Source organism: Cryptomeria japonica, chromosome 3, assembly GCF_030272615.1.
Source record: "Cryptomeria japonica chromosome 3, Sugi_1.0, whole genome shotgun sequence".
Taxonomy (NCBI): Eukaryota; Viridiplantae; Streptophyta; class Pinopsida; order Cupressales; family Cupressaceae; genus Cryptomeria; species Cryptomeria japonica.
The window spans coordinates 833,889,428-833,908,041 of record NC_081407.1 but is presented as its reverse complement, the minus strand read 5'-3'; positions in this window follow the sequence as shown (position 1 = coordinate 833,908,041).

The window sequence follows — 18,614 nt, the reverse complement described above, 5'->3', positions numbered from 1 at the left end:
TACATAGTAGATGTTGATACACAAAAGATCAACATTATAGTAGATAAAGATACAACTGGTAAGATAGACATGGCTAGTGAGCGACCGATAACTGAGAAAAATGATCAAACAAAAGAGAAACTGGCAGATGATAACATAGGACAACAGACACAGATAGAGAAACAAGAAGAGCAAAAGGCTTCAGAACAGGTACAAGAACAAATTCATGAATAAATAGTACAACCGGAAATAGGAGAAGTACAAAAACCATTGCTTAAGGAAATGTAAACACAAATAGACCTACCAAAGGTCACAACAAGCTTGGTTACTTCCTCCACCGACAGAGTTCATAATGTTAGTTCATCATCAGTAGGCTATAAATCAACTAATATAACTGAAGTACTCTTAGATTCAATCAAAAGGATAACAGATTGTAGTTCACAAGCTTATAAAGCTATAGATGACACAATTCCAATTTTGAAAAGGCTAGCTCCTAACTACAATATAGACAATAAATATTCATTAAGTCAAATTGACATTTTGTCCAAGTACATCACTGAGAACATAGTGACAATTGAGCAAATAAAGGAAGAGGCATTAAAGGATAAGATGGAACTTGAAAAGAAAAAATTCTTTGAAAATCGGATAAAGAAGTGTACAAGGGAATTTGACACACTTCTATCAGAACTATGCAACTTATTAAAGGAATTTAAAACTCTGTATAAAGATACTTGCAAAACAAACTTTTTGACAGTAGACATAGATAAGAAGATGAGAAAGGTACAAGATGAAATCAATAAAATTGCAGACAGTTTTGTTAACTCACCTGATACATTATTAGTTTTTGAACAGAAGATAACAAGTTTTGAGGAAGAGATACTTAAGCTAGGAAGAGAAAAGGAGAGAATAGTGGATAAGGCAAAGAATTTGAGACTAAGACTGAGTCCAAGATTGGACTATCTAGCATTCATGTGGAAGGAAATATTTGAAGCACTTGTACAGGGACAAAGAACACCGACAGAGCATATGCAGCACCTCACTGGTATAGTTCAAAGAACAGAGACAACAATAAGAGACAGTAAGAAGTTTATGGAGAGTATAAACTTGATTTTGACGGATCTATTTCAAATTGTAACTACCCAGTTACAAGGTTGAGGCTACAACTCTATTGACACCTTGACAACCTTTGTCATTGATGCCAAATGGGGAGTAGTAGTCTGAGAAAATAACCGATAGAAGAATTATCTACTCAGTGGGAGCATATCTTTTTTGTAACATATTTTTAGTAACATATTTTTGGATTACAGTTTTGGATACACTTTTGAATTATCTCATGAGTGTTGCCATCAATGCCAAAGGGGGAGATTGTTGGCATATGCACACTCCAATGAGACATTGTAGGTGATTGAAGGTTTTGTCATCGATGGCAACCTTACAATCCTATGACACCGGCAAGGCATTACACCAGCATCAACAAATCACACTCTACACCAGCACTCAGACCACCGACATTGGTAGAGAAAGGAAGCATACCAACACAGAGGTCGGCAGGATTTTTGTTATATTGTATTTTGTTTATTATTGTAAAATCTTTGTAAGCTAACTTGGCATCATTGTAAAATGACTCTTATATAAGAGAGATCATTGTAGAACATTTGTAAGTAAGATAGAAGATCATATTTAGGCAAAATAAGGGTTTATGGAAGAAGTAGAGTAGAAACCAGTACTGGATCTGGCATTATAGATGCTATTTTGAAGTAGTACAAGATACTAGATTTGTATAATCCATCATTGTAAGTCAGTGAGACTTCCCATTGAGCAGTGAGCTCTACGCAGTTGGCCTTTCTGCATGTGTAGGCCCCTCTTGTAAGTAATATTCTCTTTTTGGCCAGTAAGTGAATATTGTGGGTCACAAATCCCATCAAGGTTTTTCCCACACCAGGTTTCCTTGTTAAATCATTGTGTTATGGTGTGTTTTTCATGTGGTTGTTTTTAATTCTATTTATTGCATTATTTCTTTCATACCGGTACACTGTTATAATATGCTCTACATGTTTTAAGTTAAGAAATTCTATTCACCGGTTAGATATTGATTCACCCGCCCCCTCTCAGTATCTGTGGGAATCCTAACACCTAACAGGGCGAACTTCAGAAAGGTTCAAAATAATTATGGGTATTCATCCCCATCGTGGTTTTTCCCATTTGGGTTTCAATGTCAAAAATATTGTGTCAAGTGGTGAATGTTTTTGTGGTTATGTTTACTATGGTTGAATTTCTTAACTTCTTAATCCACTTTGCTATGTTATGATAACCCATAGCAATTTGAAATGAATTTTTACTTATGTCAGTAAATTATTTGAATGTTTGTGAGTTTCAAGTTGTTTACTACTAATCTGCTATAATAGTCAACTAGTTTATCTTGATAGTGATATTGCATTTGTAGTTCAGTGATTTAACTTGTTAGTTTAGAGTTTCCTTTGAGAGGTTGATTTTGAGATTGGTAGAAGTTATTATTACTTTTATATCTACTGATTCACCCCCCTCTCAATAGTTGACCAGATCCTTATTCTTTTACTATACCATCATGATAAGCATGATAAATTTGATAAGCATGATAGATATGAGAAGCATGATAAGTATGATAAACCTTATAAGCCTAAATAAAAGTACATGCATTAGAAGAAATGTTATTATGTTGTTGATGAAGGTGTAATAGATGAAGTCTAAGAATGGGAATTCAGAAGATGATTTTGTATTTTTTGCTATGAATGAAGATAATCTGGTACCAATGGATTCTACAAGCTGCATTGTTGAGGAGAAAGCTTTGGCTACTAAGATTCAAGAGAAATATGAATGGGTAATTGATATCGGTTGTTCACATCATATGATAGGTGATAAAATTGAATTTGTGAATATGGAGAAATATGATGGTGGTATAGTGTGACTTGGAGATGATAAAGCTTGTGTAATTCATGGTGAAGGTTCTATTTCTCTTGATGGTAAGAATAATACTAATGATGTTTTATATGTTGAAGGTTTGAAGAATAATCTATTGAGTGTTGGATAGATGGTTGATACGGGATATGATTTGCAATTCAAGAATGGTAAATGCGAGATTTTGAATACCTCCAGAATAGAGATTGCATTAGGAACTAAGACTAAAGGTAATATCTTTCATTTGAATGTTGGTGAGAAAAGTTATTTGATTTCTCAGATAGATGAAAGTTTGTTGTGGCATAGAAGAATGTGTCATATTAAGTTTGACTGCATGATTAAGATAAGTTATACTCAAGTTGTTAGAGATTTGCCTAAGATTATGAAGCTTTCTAATCCGGTATGTAAAGAATGTCAATTAGGAAAGCAAACAAGAATCTCATTTAAAATTAAGTAGTATACATCTAATGGATTATTAGATTTTTGTGCATACTAATTTGTGTGGTCCTAAAAGACTGACAAGTGTGTAGGGTGACAAATATTTCATCTTGTTGATTGATGAGTATTCTAGAATGATGTGGGTTATTTTCTAAAGAAGAAATCAAAAGCACTGGAGAAATTCAAGATATTCAAAGTTAAGGTGGAGATTGAGACACAATTGAACCTGCAATATCTGAGATTCGCCAGAGGAGGAGGATTCACATCTAGTGAGTTTGATTCATTTTGTGAAAAGTATGGAATTAGAAGATAATTATCTTCTCCTAGAATGCCTCAGTAGAATGGAGTGGTTGAAAGAAAAAAAAGAACTATTTTGGACACTGATAGGACTATGTTGACTAAAGGGAATGTTCCAAATACCTTTTGAGAGAATTTGTTAGCACTATTGTATACACATTCAACCAGGTGCATATAAAAGGTGATTTCGGTAAGACTCCTTATGAGTTATGGTTTGGTCATGTTCCTGGAGTTAGATAGTTTAGAATTTTTGGAAACAAATGTTATATCAAAAGAGATGAGGATATAGGAAAGTTTGATGCAAGATATGATGAAGAAATCTTCTTGGGTTATTCTACTAAGAGAAAGGCCTATTGGTATTACAATGAGATGTTGAGAATGATAGTGGAAAGTACAAATGTGAATGTTGATGAATGTCATGGAAAGGAGATAAAAGCATGTCAATATGAGTTTGATGATCAGGATGTTATCTCAAAGCAAGTGCATATTGAACAACCTAAAGTAGAATGATCTAGTAGAGAAAGTTAATCCAGATATTACTAGTTTCAGTGATGAAGTTCAAGAGCTTGAGAATCAAAATAACAAAAATACTTTGAGGTATGTGAGATTAAATCATTCAAAAAATCAGCTTATTGGTGATAAGAATAAAATTTTCATGACTAGGAGAAGGATTGTTGCTGAAAAGGTATGTTTTATTTCCAAGATTGAACCTAAAGATGTTGCTGAAGCTTGTAAATATGAGAACTAGATAAAAGCCATGGAAGAAGAGTTGAATTAGATTGAGAAGGAAAATAAATGGGAACTTGTTCTGAGACCAAAAGATAAGAATGTGATTGGTACAAAATGGGTATTTAGAAATAAATTGAATGAAATTGATGAAGTAGTTAGAAACAAAGCAAGATTGGTATGTAAAGGATGCTCATAGATGGAAGGTATTGATTATGAGGAGAATTTTTCTCCTATAGCTATAATTGAAGATGTTAGATTACTTCTTGCATATGCTAGTTATAAGAATTTCAAGGTATATCAGATGGATGTTGAGTTAGCCCTTTTGAATGGTGATTTGGAAGATGAAGTCTACATTAAGGAACCAGATGGGTTTTCATTATCAGATGAAGGAGACATGGTATGCAGATTGAAGAAAGCATTGTATGGACTTAAATAAGCCCTTAGATCTTGGTATGCTAGATTGGACATGTATTTGATGAAGTTGGGATTCTATAAAGGTACTAGTGATAGTAATTTATACTTTAAGGTCGGTAATGATAACATTTTGATTGTTGAAGTTTTTGTTGATAATATTTTGGAGGAGATGATGATTTGAGGATGAGGTTTTATCATGATATGCAAAAAGAATTTGAGATGTCTATGATATGTGAGATAAAATTCTTCTTAGTATTGCAGATTACACATATTGATAAAGGAATTTTCATTTCTCAATCTAAGTATGTGAAGGGATTGTTGAAGAAGTTTTGGTTAGCTTACTCCAAACCTATTAAAAGATATAAGGGTAAGTTATGATGAGCCTATTGTTATTCACTATGATAATACTGCTTCTATTGATATGTTAAAGAATTCGGTATTTCATTCCAAATAAAAACACATTTCTTTAAGGTATAATTCCTTGAAGGAAAAGGTTGAAGCAAAGGAAGTCAAATTTGTTTATGTGCCTACTAAGGAGGAGATTGCAAATATTCTAACTAAACCATTGCCTAAAGACACTTTTGAATATCTCAGAGATCAGTTGTGGGTTACCAATCCTTTGGAAGAGACTTAGAGATGTAGGGATGCATCAATCCGATGAGCTTATCAGACATATTTTTCTGATCCAGGTTGATGAAGATGGTGCTACTACTTAGGAGGATTATTCAACTATTTTGTTCAGTACTCTTGGTTTAGTATATGTCCTTTGTCATTGATGCCAAAGGGGGAGGTGGTATTCATGTGAAAATCATTCATATCTTTGAGGGAGATTGTTGGCATTCTTTGGCACTTTGGTGTTTTTCACATTCAGTGTTCCCATAAATGCCAAAGGGGGAGATTGTTGGCAATATTATAGATTTGGTTAAGTGTTTCCATTGATGTCAACACTATATTCTAGTTGGAGAATGCTCTGGTTGGATCTATCTCGGTTAACCTTGGTGATCTTCCTGGTTTTAGCTATGATTTTGATCCAATATGATCAAATCTCTGGAATTGGTCTTGGATGCTTATTTTGGATGGTTACATGTTTGCTATATTCTCTTGGTTCATGGTTTTGTGCTTTGGTTGTTATTGCTTTTGGTATTTTCTTTTACCAGCTTTCATTTGCTATCTCGGTTAGCTTTATCGGTATGCATTATCTGGTGACTTGATCAGTGAATTTTGGGTCCATCTTATGGAATCGATTTCTTTCATGCTAAAGGTTTTTCATAATCATATCCTGAGATTTTGGTGACTTTTCATTAGATGTTGTGTTCTTATGATGGTCCTATATGGATCCGATTAAACTTTTTTCTATTTCACTAAGGCTTTCTTCAAGTTGGATTTTGGTCTTAGCGGAATCTCTGATGGATATAATTGTTTGAATACTTGATTTGTTGGAATATTATGGAATTAATTATGTGTTGCATTGATGTTTGCCATTGATGTCAATACTAGCTTGTTTGGTTGTCTAATAAGTTCTAGTAGATTGGTTTGATTGTGATGATGATCAAGAGACCATCTCTGGTATTCTCTGGTATGTTTTGATTGGTGGAAATGGGTTGTTTTGGTCATTCATGTAGTTTAGATGTGTTTTACATTCAATTAGTTCAGGATTTGGTGATCCAAAAACTATCATATATTCTAGTAAGCCTTTTGGTTACCAGTAAGGGTTTTACTGATAGACCTTCATTCAAGATTTTTTGATGGATTTGATCAGTGGTCTTGGTACGGCTTCTATAAGGTTTTGAAGATGCTGATGGTTACCATGTTTATGTTCGAGTTGATCGGTGGTGTTTCATTTGGCTTATGGTGACCTATTTTAGGTTCAGTGCTATTATGTGTTATTTTCCTAGGTTATGGACCGGTTTATGTAACATGTTGGTTAACACTTTTGATGTATTGGTAGTTGGATTTATTGTTTGGGTAATGCTGTTTCAATCTTAGACCAACTTGGGTTATCATTGGTTTGTGGGTTTATGTAATAGATTTATTGTATTATAGTTTAGGTGGCTGACCTAATTATTTAGGTCTAGGGTTTGTATAAATATGATGTAAGATCTCTTTGTATATTACGGTCATGGATGGTTGTGGGATTATTTTTGTGTGAATAAGGTTGTAATCATATACAGAGGAATTTCTTGATCACAGATGATTGAATTGGGTTTGTGTAAGAGGTTTAACACCTCCGGTATTGAGCTTAACAAGAACTATACTTAGGCATAAGAGATGATATTCTTACATTTCAATCTTCTTTCCAGATTGTAGTCCGAAGATTTCTTATAGTCAGTGAGGCTCTTTTTGTGATGAGCAGTGCACTCTAGGAATTGTGGCTTCCTGCATGTGCATGCCCCTTGTATGTAATATTTATTCATCTGATCAGTGGATAGATATTGTGGGTCACCAATCCCACCATGGTTTTTCCTCTTTGAGGTTTTCCATGTATAAATCTCTATGTTATGGTGTTGATCTTTGTAGTTTCATTATTACTTGTTATTTTATTTTGTGCATACCAGTAACTAAGTTGTTGTGTTAAAAAGGTTAAAATTAATCATGTCGGGAAAACACCGATTCACATCCCCCCTCTCTATGTTCTTGGATTCCAACAATTGGTATTAGAGATTGGTGCCTCAGAATAAGTTTAATTACTTGAGGAAGATCCTGAATCCGGAATACATGGAGATGAGTTTGAGGAAAGAAATTGAAATAGAACTTGAAGACTATTGTCTACTCCAACTATAATAATAATAACTCTAATTGAAATCTCAACCCGAAGTTTGGACATTCATCTAGCAAAGTTACTATTTTCATGGCTAGTGTTCATTTAGTTATCAACCTAGGGCCGTAAAACTTGAAATGGTTTTGCACTATATATGCACTAAGCTCCTTCAATGGCTATTTTGCATTGCTACAGTAACTAATATTATGTGGAAAGGAAAGGCAAGAATGGAAACTATAGAAGGCTACAAGAAAGCTTATAAAAATAATGATGGAATGATCTAATATAAATAACAAAAATCACTTTGTTCTGGCTTGGCTGCAGGAACAGTCAGTGGATCTATTTCCAGTGGCCACAGGAACAGTCAAGGCATTAACTTCTACTACGACTAAAGAAGAACTAATTTCAATGAGCATAAACACAAGATCACTCACCAAGTGGGCCCCCTTGGATGAGTGATATCAAGCTTCCAGAAAAATACTTTTAGCAGATCAGAACAACATATCGTTTATTCATTGCTTCCTGAAAATGATTACATGTTTTAAAAGAAAAACTCTAGAATGCTTATGAAAATTATCTGCTCTATTCCTTTCTATTCTATCTAACCTCTAAGAAAAAAGGAAGAGCTTATTAAAAAGAAAAGATCAACTACAATGGACAACTCAAATCATGCCCAGAAGAAGAGGCAGATGATTTACTAATGAAGAAGATAACTAGAGCTTGGCTGCAGGAAACATGGATCTAGACTGAACCACAATCTTTGCATGTCATAGCGGTAATTTGTGAATTCAATGCCCACTAGAGTTAAAATTTCGTAGTGCTACTTGGCTGCTCCGCTCATGCCATACCTTGCGCTCACTCGACTCCTCTTCAGCTTGATCTCCATTTATTTCTTACGTGATTCTTCCTTCTTTAGGAAAGAAAGGAGAATATCCATTGCGACATCATTTATTATCTACACTACAACAAAAACAACATAGAAGGACATGCATACATATTTTATTTAATTAATACATTCATTAATTCACATATGATATTACCCTAAATAATCCACATAGTAATAGGAACAAATCATTTGGCTACAGGAATAAATGGCATGGCTATAGGATTAGACCGGTAAAGTTCAAACATGATTTCATAAGTTCAGGTGTAACACATGGAATACATATAGTCAATTTACAATACTTCACTACTACCATGCAAACCAAAAGATGTCAAAAACCTAAGAGTTTTGATGATAAAAACATGACAAAGTCTCAACTTATCATGCCCCCCAACTTTAAGAGTTTTCTAATCCTATAGCAAAAGGAATTTTTTTGACTCTTGATGTAACTCTTAAATCAACTATGGTGCCCTGACCTGTCCCCCCTGAAGCCAAGTTCCAATAAAATCCTTTCATTTTTTCTAGCCAGGACCATCTAGTTGTTTCTTCTATGACTACATCATAGTTCTGCTCTGTAGGCTGACATGCCAAAAGCGGCCACATAAGGATTGGGGGTTGAAAGATCAATGGTAGCCAGTTGTTGTCTTTCTCCCTACCTAACTGTATGTATTTGGGGGATCTTTGCATGGTTGCATGAAAATTTTGTAGTAAGGTTCTCCTTGTTTTAACTATTCTAGTGTTGAGTTAACCCTTCTATTGCACATGTCTTGTCAGTCTGAATCAAATGCTCATATGCTTGATAGAATTCTTCTCTCATTGAAATCACAAATTTTCTAACATCATCTCTTACGAGTAACTTCTACCAATCATAATAAAGAACTCTTGGTTCTTCTGATTCCCTTCTTAATGGTAATGGACAGTCAAGCTCTAATTTTTCATACTCCTTGGCTTGTGCCCCCATGATAATCTCATTTTGGATCCATGACATTAAAGCTTTCATATCGATATCCCCAATATACAATAAAGGGTCCCACTCCCTGTCTAAGGGTACAACATAGTTATGAAAGTATAATTCTCATAGAAAATTCTTCACAGGAGGTGGAGAGGTTTGGTAAGCACAAAAGAATTCTTCAAGTGTTTCTAAAGAGGGGTTAAGGTCCCTAACAATGCGGTTTAGTTTGAAGTTTAGATACCACTCTTTCAAATGTATTGCATAAACTCTTGGAGATGCCCTACACTACATCAACTCAGGAACAATACCAGAAATTATTTCTACCTTAGCCTCTAATTCCTCAATTTTGTTATCTCTCTTTTCAATTTCTTTTTGTTTTTTATCAATAATCCCCTACAACCTAGCCTTCTCTATTTGTCATTGTCTATAAAATGTTAAAGCAATAGATAGACTACTTAGGGATGAAGGAGGTCTAATAGGTACTACCTTAGACTGTGGGATGTCCTCAATAAACTCCTCAATCTGAGCTGGCATCTCTCTAATATTTTCATCAGGCTGCTGTAGAATATCTTCAAGAGTTTCTTCAAATTGTTGTGCCACAGAAGCAAGATTTACTAGTTTATCCTCAGCAACATTTTCTTGGATTTCATCCTTTGTAGGGCTTCCTTCTTCTAAAGTTTCCATTGTAATAACCTCTACTAGATTACCCCCAAGATGAGTCTTTTGTGTCTTGCTATGTGTTCTTCTTACATAAACTTTTGGAATGGCTACAGGAGTTACTTCAGTTGCTGCAGGAGTTTATTTTTGTCCTACGCCTCTTGTCTGTAGGAGGAATATGAGTTACCTGCGGCTGGGTCATAAGTTCTTTATCTGTTTCATCCCTTTCCTTCACAGAACTAGTGAATCTCTTCAAAGAGAAGTAGAGGGTTGTTCTTCACTTGATTCCACTGTCTTTTCTTCCATAATAACCGCAGCTCCTTCAACAACAAGAGAATCCTCATCTGCATCAACTATGGGGGAAGATGGTTCTGCAACATTTTCTTCCTCAACCGACAGGTTATCCATAACATGGGCATCTTCAACCCTAAATTATTGTATATCCTCAAATACACTCATTCCATTTGTGAAACATCTCTCAGGGACCGCTGTACAAGTAGCTTAACCAATCCATGATGGCTAACAGAGCGATTTCCATTTTTCGGCATCTCCTTAGCACTTGTAGAAATGAGGTGGTATAAGAAATTAGGAACATTCACTCGCCAGCCATGCCGCAGATGACTAAGTAATTTAAAATGAAGTGAATGCAGATTTCAATATCGCCCTTCACATGTAATGTATTTCATAACATACAAAGCTACTTGAGGCCAATGTGTGGGTAGAGAAACCCTTCTAGTTCCTTATCTGTCCACCATTAAAGGTTCATCTGTGGGAATTGTGAACTCTGCCTTGGCACTCCTTGCATCTTTTGATTCTAGAAAGAGTTCTCCTTCCTGTGGAAACCCCGTTACTTTTGCTATTTGGTGCTCTATAGAAATAACCCTCAAACCTTTAACTGTAGCCTCTCCTTCATTAAAAGAATGCATAAATTCTGCAGCAATTTCTTTATTATAATCCCTGATTTTCAAGAAGTAATCCAACCAGCCATGGTGTCTGAAATAATGCTCACAAAGAGCATCCTATAGCAACACTTCATGAACTATCCGCTCATGATGAATTGGATTACCACCCATCTCTTACTTTGTTATTTTTCTATCTCTGTAGCTGAACCAAAATATCAAATAGTCTTGCTAAATTCAAATTCCCTTACATATCTCAATTCTAGCGGCAGAGTTTATTATTCACTTGCGTGAAATAATAACATAATAAGTAATGATGGGGAGAAAAATCAATTTGGAGTACCAAAAAGGACTAATAATTAATCACTTTGGAAACTGAACCATGAAGCACCCCCCCAACTTAACCTAGCACGTGTCCGCATGAGCTGACAAGATTTCAGGTAGTGGAGCAGTTTAAATAGGATATAATCACAATGAATGAATAAATGCATAATTAAAATAAAACACAATATAAACGTACCTGCAATTGTACAAAAATGATGGCAAAATGAAATGAAATGACAGGTAGGAATGTGGGATGGAATGTCGTGGATGGGATTTTATGTACGGAGAAGAATATTCCTATATAATATGGAAATATTTTATTATGAAGTGGCAAATATGTTCACTGCAGAGGCTATAGGAACTTTACCTTCATTACCTTGCTCAATTGCAATAGGAAGCTCATGAGTTGCTGTAGGCTCATTGTCAGTTGTTGTAGGATCCTTGTCAGTTGCTGGAGGAACCTTTATGTCACTTTGTGGAGTAAACTATAGCAGGAACTCTTCTTTAGTAGCTAGTTTATGATATAGACATAGTCAGTGACCATTTACTAAGAGTTTAAATCGAACAGTATTAATTACGGACAAATGAACAACTCCATTCTAGAAAACTTCTTCTATCTCATATGGACCTAACCACCTGGTTTGAAGCTTTCCCAAAGAATCTTTATATCTGGAATCATACAGTAGTGCCCAGTCACCAACTTTGAATTTCTTTTCCTTGATATGTTTATCATACCATTTTGGTCTTTGATTTTGAATCAATTCTGTTTGTTGAACACCTATCTTTCTCCATTCATCTAGAGCATTTAATTGTTGAATGTGGTCTTTCTGTGCTTCAGACAATGTCATATTTAATTCCAAAGCTGTCCTCAGGGTTTTATCTTTAAATTCAATAGGCATCATTGTTGTTTTACCATAAACCATCTCAAAAGGTGTGAAACCAATTGGTGTTTTCCAAGTTGTTCTATATGCCCAAATTGCTTCTGAAAGCTGGTGAGACCAATCTTTCTTGTGAACAGACACTATTTTTGTAGGAATAGCCTCAAGCTCTCTATTTGTAACTTCTACCTATCCATTAGCCTGTGGATGATATGGAGTAGATTTTCTGTGCCTTATATTATATTCATTGACCAAATCTTTTATCAATGTTGAAGTAAATTGAGGGCCCTAGTCTGAGACAATTTCCCTTGGTACTCCATATCTTGTAAATATCTCTTCATAAAGAAACTCAGCTACCTTATTATCTCTTGCATGTGTCATGGCATGAGCATCTACCCATTTTGTTACATAGTCTGTACATACCAAGATATAAGATCTACCATTAGAAGGTGGATCAATTGGGCCAACAAAATCTAATCCCCACTTGTCAAATGGTGCAACTAATATTTGAGGATATAGTGGCATCTCATCAGATTTTGTAGGTCTTCCCATTCACTAACATATGTCACATTTCCATGTGTACTGACCTGCATCCTTATGTAATGCGGGCCAATAGTATTCTGTATTGAGTATTTTTAGTGTTGTTCTTTTGGCAGCAAAATGACCTCCACATGGCTCATCATGACATGCATGTAGGATGTCATATGTTTCATCTTCTCCAACACATCTTCGCATGACTTGGTCAAGTCCAGTATAAAATAAACAGTCAGTAATCCATGAGAAGTTAAAACTTTTTTCAACTAGCAACCTTCTTTCCTTAGGAGAGAAATAAATTGGCATCTTAGCTGTAGCTAAATAGTTGGCAATATCAGCATACCAAGGAGTGTAAGCTTGAATGAGAAACAAATGTTCATATGGAAAAGTGTCATCGATTATTGTAGAATCTTCTTGCAATTTTAGACGTGAAAGATAATCTGCAACCACATTAGATTTCCCTGGTTTATCAACAACTATGATATCAAATTCCTGCATCAACAATAACCAGTGAACTAATCTACTAGTGATTGATGGCTTATTCATGAGATATCTAATTGCAGTATGATCTGTATGCTCAAATATGGGTTATCCTATGATATAGTGTCTAAATTTGTTAAGTGCATATATGACAGCCAACATTTCCTTTTCAATAACTTTGTAATTCAATTCAGGTCCCTGCAAATTCTTGCTAATATAATATATTGCATTTTCCAATTTGTCAATTCTCTATCCTAGCACTACTCCTATTGCATTATCAGATGCATCTGTATGGATTTGGAATGGTAGAGACCAATTTGGCCCTTTAAGAACTGGTGCTTGAGTCAAAGCTGATAGATCTGATACTTAATGCTAAGTACAGATGACAAGCTAATAAGATGAGAGGAGGGGGTGAATCATACAACCTTAATCTTCCATGAAAACAACGGATTCAACCGCGGTAACATATACTTTAGTAATATAACCAAAACTGCTAAACATGCAAACTCAAAAGCATATAAACATCATAAAACTCATAACACTAGATTTAACGTGGAAACCCAAATAGGGAAAAACCACTGTGGGATTTTGGACCCACTAAGAAATACACTCTTCTAGAGTATGCTCGGTTAAAAGAAAATCCTGTTAAATATTACAAACACATTGCTAGATGTGACCCGGTTAAGGGATTTCCCTCAGATCTATTAGGATCTTCACCTTGTTAGAAGTGACCTTGTTAAAGGATTTCAAACACTCAATCAGAATGTCACCTTGCTAGAGGGTTTTACAAATAAGACTATTAATTCCACTTAGTTAAGAGATTTTCTATCACTTCACAAAATAACAATAATAAAAATCTATCTGCAACTTCACATCTAAAATGCTAAAGCAGATTCTTATTTGCTCTATACAATCTAGACATAGAACTTTATCTTGTCCATCTATTGGGCTCTATACGCTATTATTCAAACAAGTCTTCAAGCCGCTGTGCTCAGTAATCACTATGTAGCATTCCTGTGCATACACTTTCCCACATACATTGTTTATCAACAGTTCCTTATTTATTAACAATTTGCCAACCACTTAATCTCCTTGATCACATTTCCCATGATCAATCATAGCCATCAGATATTCAATCTTTGACAAGGTTTAATGTATCCTTCAATCTGAAAACATTTTACCCCACCTTGGAACTTGCATACATTTCTTGGAACTTGTGCTAGGGTATTGCGGTTCAATTTGAGTTGTAGATCTTCCTGCCAATTTTCCTTTACCATAGATTCTTTAACAAACTTCATTCGGGCATACCAATCATTTAATTAGTTCTAGCTCATCAGCTTCCTTCATTCAATAATGCTTTTATTCATTCAATGCATTCTGTTACTACTCGGTTGCAACTCGGTAAATACTAAACTTCACTTGATAGACATTCTACCTTCATTAACCGATAGCAATAACCTTAGGGTTTACTGACTAGGTTCATTGCTTGGTAACATAGTATAGTATTAACCTTACAATCAATCAACATATGTAGGATATCAAAACAATCTAAACATCATGATCTCATCATTGTCTAACTTGGTAATAGTTACCCATTGAATAACTTATTCCTCCCCTTATTCATCTCATTTTGTCTGTGTCTTTTACAAACATATTTATACTCATCAAATCATACTTCTTAAGATATGGCATAATCATACTGAATTAGAAAATCCATTTCTTGACATCAATGACAAAATAATAGTATTAAGATAGTAAACATCCTTGATCAGTTATATCCATAATCATCAACAACCTTCTCAATATCCTTCTTGAAATGCCAACAATCTCTCCTTGTCTGTTATAATGCCAACAATCTCCCCATTTGGCATTGATGGTAAAACCAATTGATTTGACCTAACTGATTCAGATTGCTGTGATAATCTAAAATGCTGAAATGCTCTCCCCCTATCATTAGTCTTCTCCCCCATACATTAGTCTTCTCATCTTTTCTTCAGTCTTCTCCCCCTTTGACAACAATACCAAAAAGTAAAGAACTAAAACATAATTTCTTCCTATATGAAGTGATTTCCTGTTGTTATGTGTCAACTTAGTCTCGGTCAGAGCATTTTGTCTTCAATTCTTGTTCCCTGTATTGTTTCCTATACACCTTTAGAAAAAATTCTAAAGTGTGTAAATCAGCATCAACTCCTAAAAGATATTCTGTAGAGTCATCGAATTGATGCATTCACCGAACTCGGTTAGTGAATGGAAGATAGGGGTAGGACCCCTAACTTACTTTTGAGCTACTCAAAAGTGTCCCTTGGTAGTGGCTTGGTAAAGATATTTGTTATTTGTTCCTTTTTGCTAACATACTCCAACACCACTTTCTTCTCTTAAGCTTCTTCTCTCAGATAATGATATTTGATAAAGATGTACTTTTTCTTAGAGTACATAACAAGATTCTTTGAAATATTAATGGCACTAGTATTGTCACAGAATATAGTTATTGGCTCGGTAACTTTTTCATTTATACCTTCCAACAATTGTTTGATCCATGCTATATTGGTACAACTCAATGCTGCAGCAACATATTCAGCTTTTGTTGTTGACTATGAAACACATCCTTGTTTCTTGCTAAGCCAACTCACTAGTCTTTCTCCTAAAAAGAAAGCTCCTCCACTTGTGCTTTTTCTATCATTAATGTTGCCTGCCCAATCAGCATCAGTATAAACTTTTAAATCAAATTCATTTCCTTTCTGATATACTAAGCCATAATCCTCAGTGCCTTTCAAGTATCTGAAAATTCTCTTGATTGTTGTCATGTGTGTTTCCTTAGGATCTGTAGAGAATCTTGCAACTATACCTACTGCATGTGCTATATCTGGCCTACTATGAACAACATATTTTATCTTTCCAATCATGGATCAATAAAGTGTGTCATCAATAGATGCAGATTCATCATTCTTTGATAATTTATAGTTGGTAGTCATACGAGTACTTACTGGTTTTGAATCCTCCATTCCAAATTTCTTCAAGATTTCCTTTATGTACTTGGATTGAGTAATGAAAATCTCATCTTTCATTTGTAGTATTTGTAAACCTATAAAATACTTTATCTCACCGATTAATGACATCTCAAATTCCTTGCTTATTTCATTTCCAAAGTTCTTGCATAGAGAGTCATTTCCACAAAATATAATATCATCAACAAATATGGCTGAGATCAATATTCCATTTTCATCATTCTTCATGTACATATTGCTCTTTTCACTTGTTCTTATAAAACCAATCTTGATTAAATAAGAGTGCAATCTTTCATACCATGCTCTAGGTGCTTGTTTCAGACCATATAAAGCTTTGTTCAATTTACATACCTGATCTTTATTCTTGTCTTCAACAAATCCTTCAGGTTGTTTAATAAAAACTTCTTCTTCTAATATACCATTCAGAAATGGATATTTGGCATCCATTTGATATACCTTGAAATTTTTGAAAGCAGCATATGCCAACAATGTTCTTACTCCTTCAAGTCTAGCCACAGGTACAAAAGTCTCACCATAATCAATTCCTTCTTCTTGGGCATAACCTTTGCAAACTAGTCTTGCTTTATTTCAAATGACCTCACCTTTTTCATTCAGCTTGTTTATGAAAATCCACTTTGTACCGATTACATTTTTGTCCTTCGGTCTTGGGACCAGTGTCCATGTGTCATTCTTCTTGATCACATTTCCCATCATCAATCATAGCCATCAGATATTCAATCTTTGACAAGGTTTAATGTATCCTTCGATCTGAAAATATTTTACCCCACCTTGGAACATGCATACATTTCTTGGAACTTGTGCTAGGGTATTACGATTCAATTTGAGTTGTAGATCTTCCTGCCAATTTTCCTTTACCATAGATTCTTTAACAAACTTCATTCGCGCATACCAATCATTTAATCAGTTCTAGCTCATTAGCTTCCTTCATTAAATAATGCTTTTATTCATTCAATGCATTCTGTTACTACTCGGTTGCAACTCGGTAAATACTAAACTTCACTTGATAGACATTCTGCCTTCATTAACCGATAGCAATAACCTTAGGGTTTACCGACTAGGTTCTTTGCTCGGTAACATAGTATAGTATTAACCTTACAATCAGTCAACATATGTAGGATATCAAAACAATCTAAACATCATGATCTCATCATTGTCTAACTTGGTAATAGTTACCCATTGAATAACTTATTCCTCCCCTTATTCATCTCATTTTGTCTGTGTCTTTTACAAACATATTTATACTCATCAAATCATACTTCTTAAGATATGGCAACATCATACTGAATTAGAAAATCAATTTCTTGACATCAATGACAAAATAATAGTATTAAGATACTAAACATCCTTGATCAGTTATATCCATAATCATCAACAACCTTCTCAATATCCTTCTTGAAATGCCAACAATCTCTCCTTGTCTGTTATAATGCCAACAATCTCCCCATTTGGCATTGATGGTAAAACCAATTGATTTGACCTAACTGATTCAGATTGCTATGATATTCTAAAATGCTGAAATGCTCTCCCCCTATTATTAGTCTTCTCCCCCATACATTAGTCTTCTCCTCTTTTCTTCAGTCTTCTCCCCCTTTGACAACAATACCAAAAATTAAAGAACTAAAACATAATTTCTTCCTATATGAAGTGAATTCCTGTTGTTATGTGTCAACTTAGTCTCGGTCAGAGCATTTTGTCTTCAATTCTTGTTCCTTGTATTGTTTCCTGTACACCTTTAGAAAAATTCTAAAGTGTGTAAATCAGCATCAAGTCCTAAAAGATATTTTGTAGAGTCATCGAATTGATGCATTCACCGAACTCGGTCAGTGAATGGAAGATAGGGGTAGGACCCCTAACTTACTTCTGAGACACTCAAAAGTGTCCCTTGGTAGTGGCTTGGTAAAGATATTTGTTATTTGTTCCTTTTTGCTAACATACTCCAACACCACTTTCTTCTCTTGAGCTTCTTCTCTAAGATAATGATATTTGATAAAGATGTACTTTTTCTTAGAGTACATAACAGGATTCTTTGAAATGTTAATGGCACTAGTATTGTCACAGAATATAGTTACTGGCTCAGTAACTTTTTCATTTATACCTTCCAACAATTGTTTGATCCATGCTATATTGGTACAATTCAATGCTGCAGCAACATATTCAGCTTTTGTTGTTGACTATGAAACACATCCTTGTTTCTTGCTAAGCCAACTCACTAGTCTTTCTCATAAAAAGAAAGCTCCTCCACTTGTGCTTTTTCTGTCATTAATGTTGCTTGCCCAATCAGCATCAGTATAAACTTTTAAATCAAATTCATTTCCTTTCTGATATACTAAGCCATAATCCTCAGTGCCTTTCAAGTATCTGAAAATTCTCTTGATTGTTGTCATGTGTGTTTCCTTAGGATCTGTAGAGAATCTTGCAACTATACCTACTGC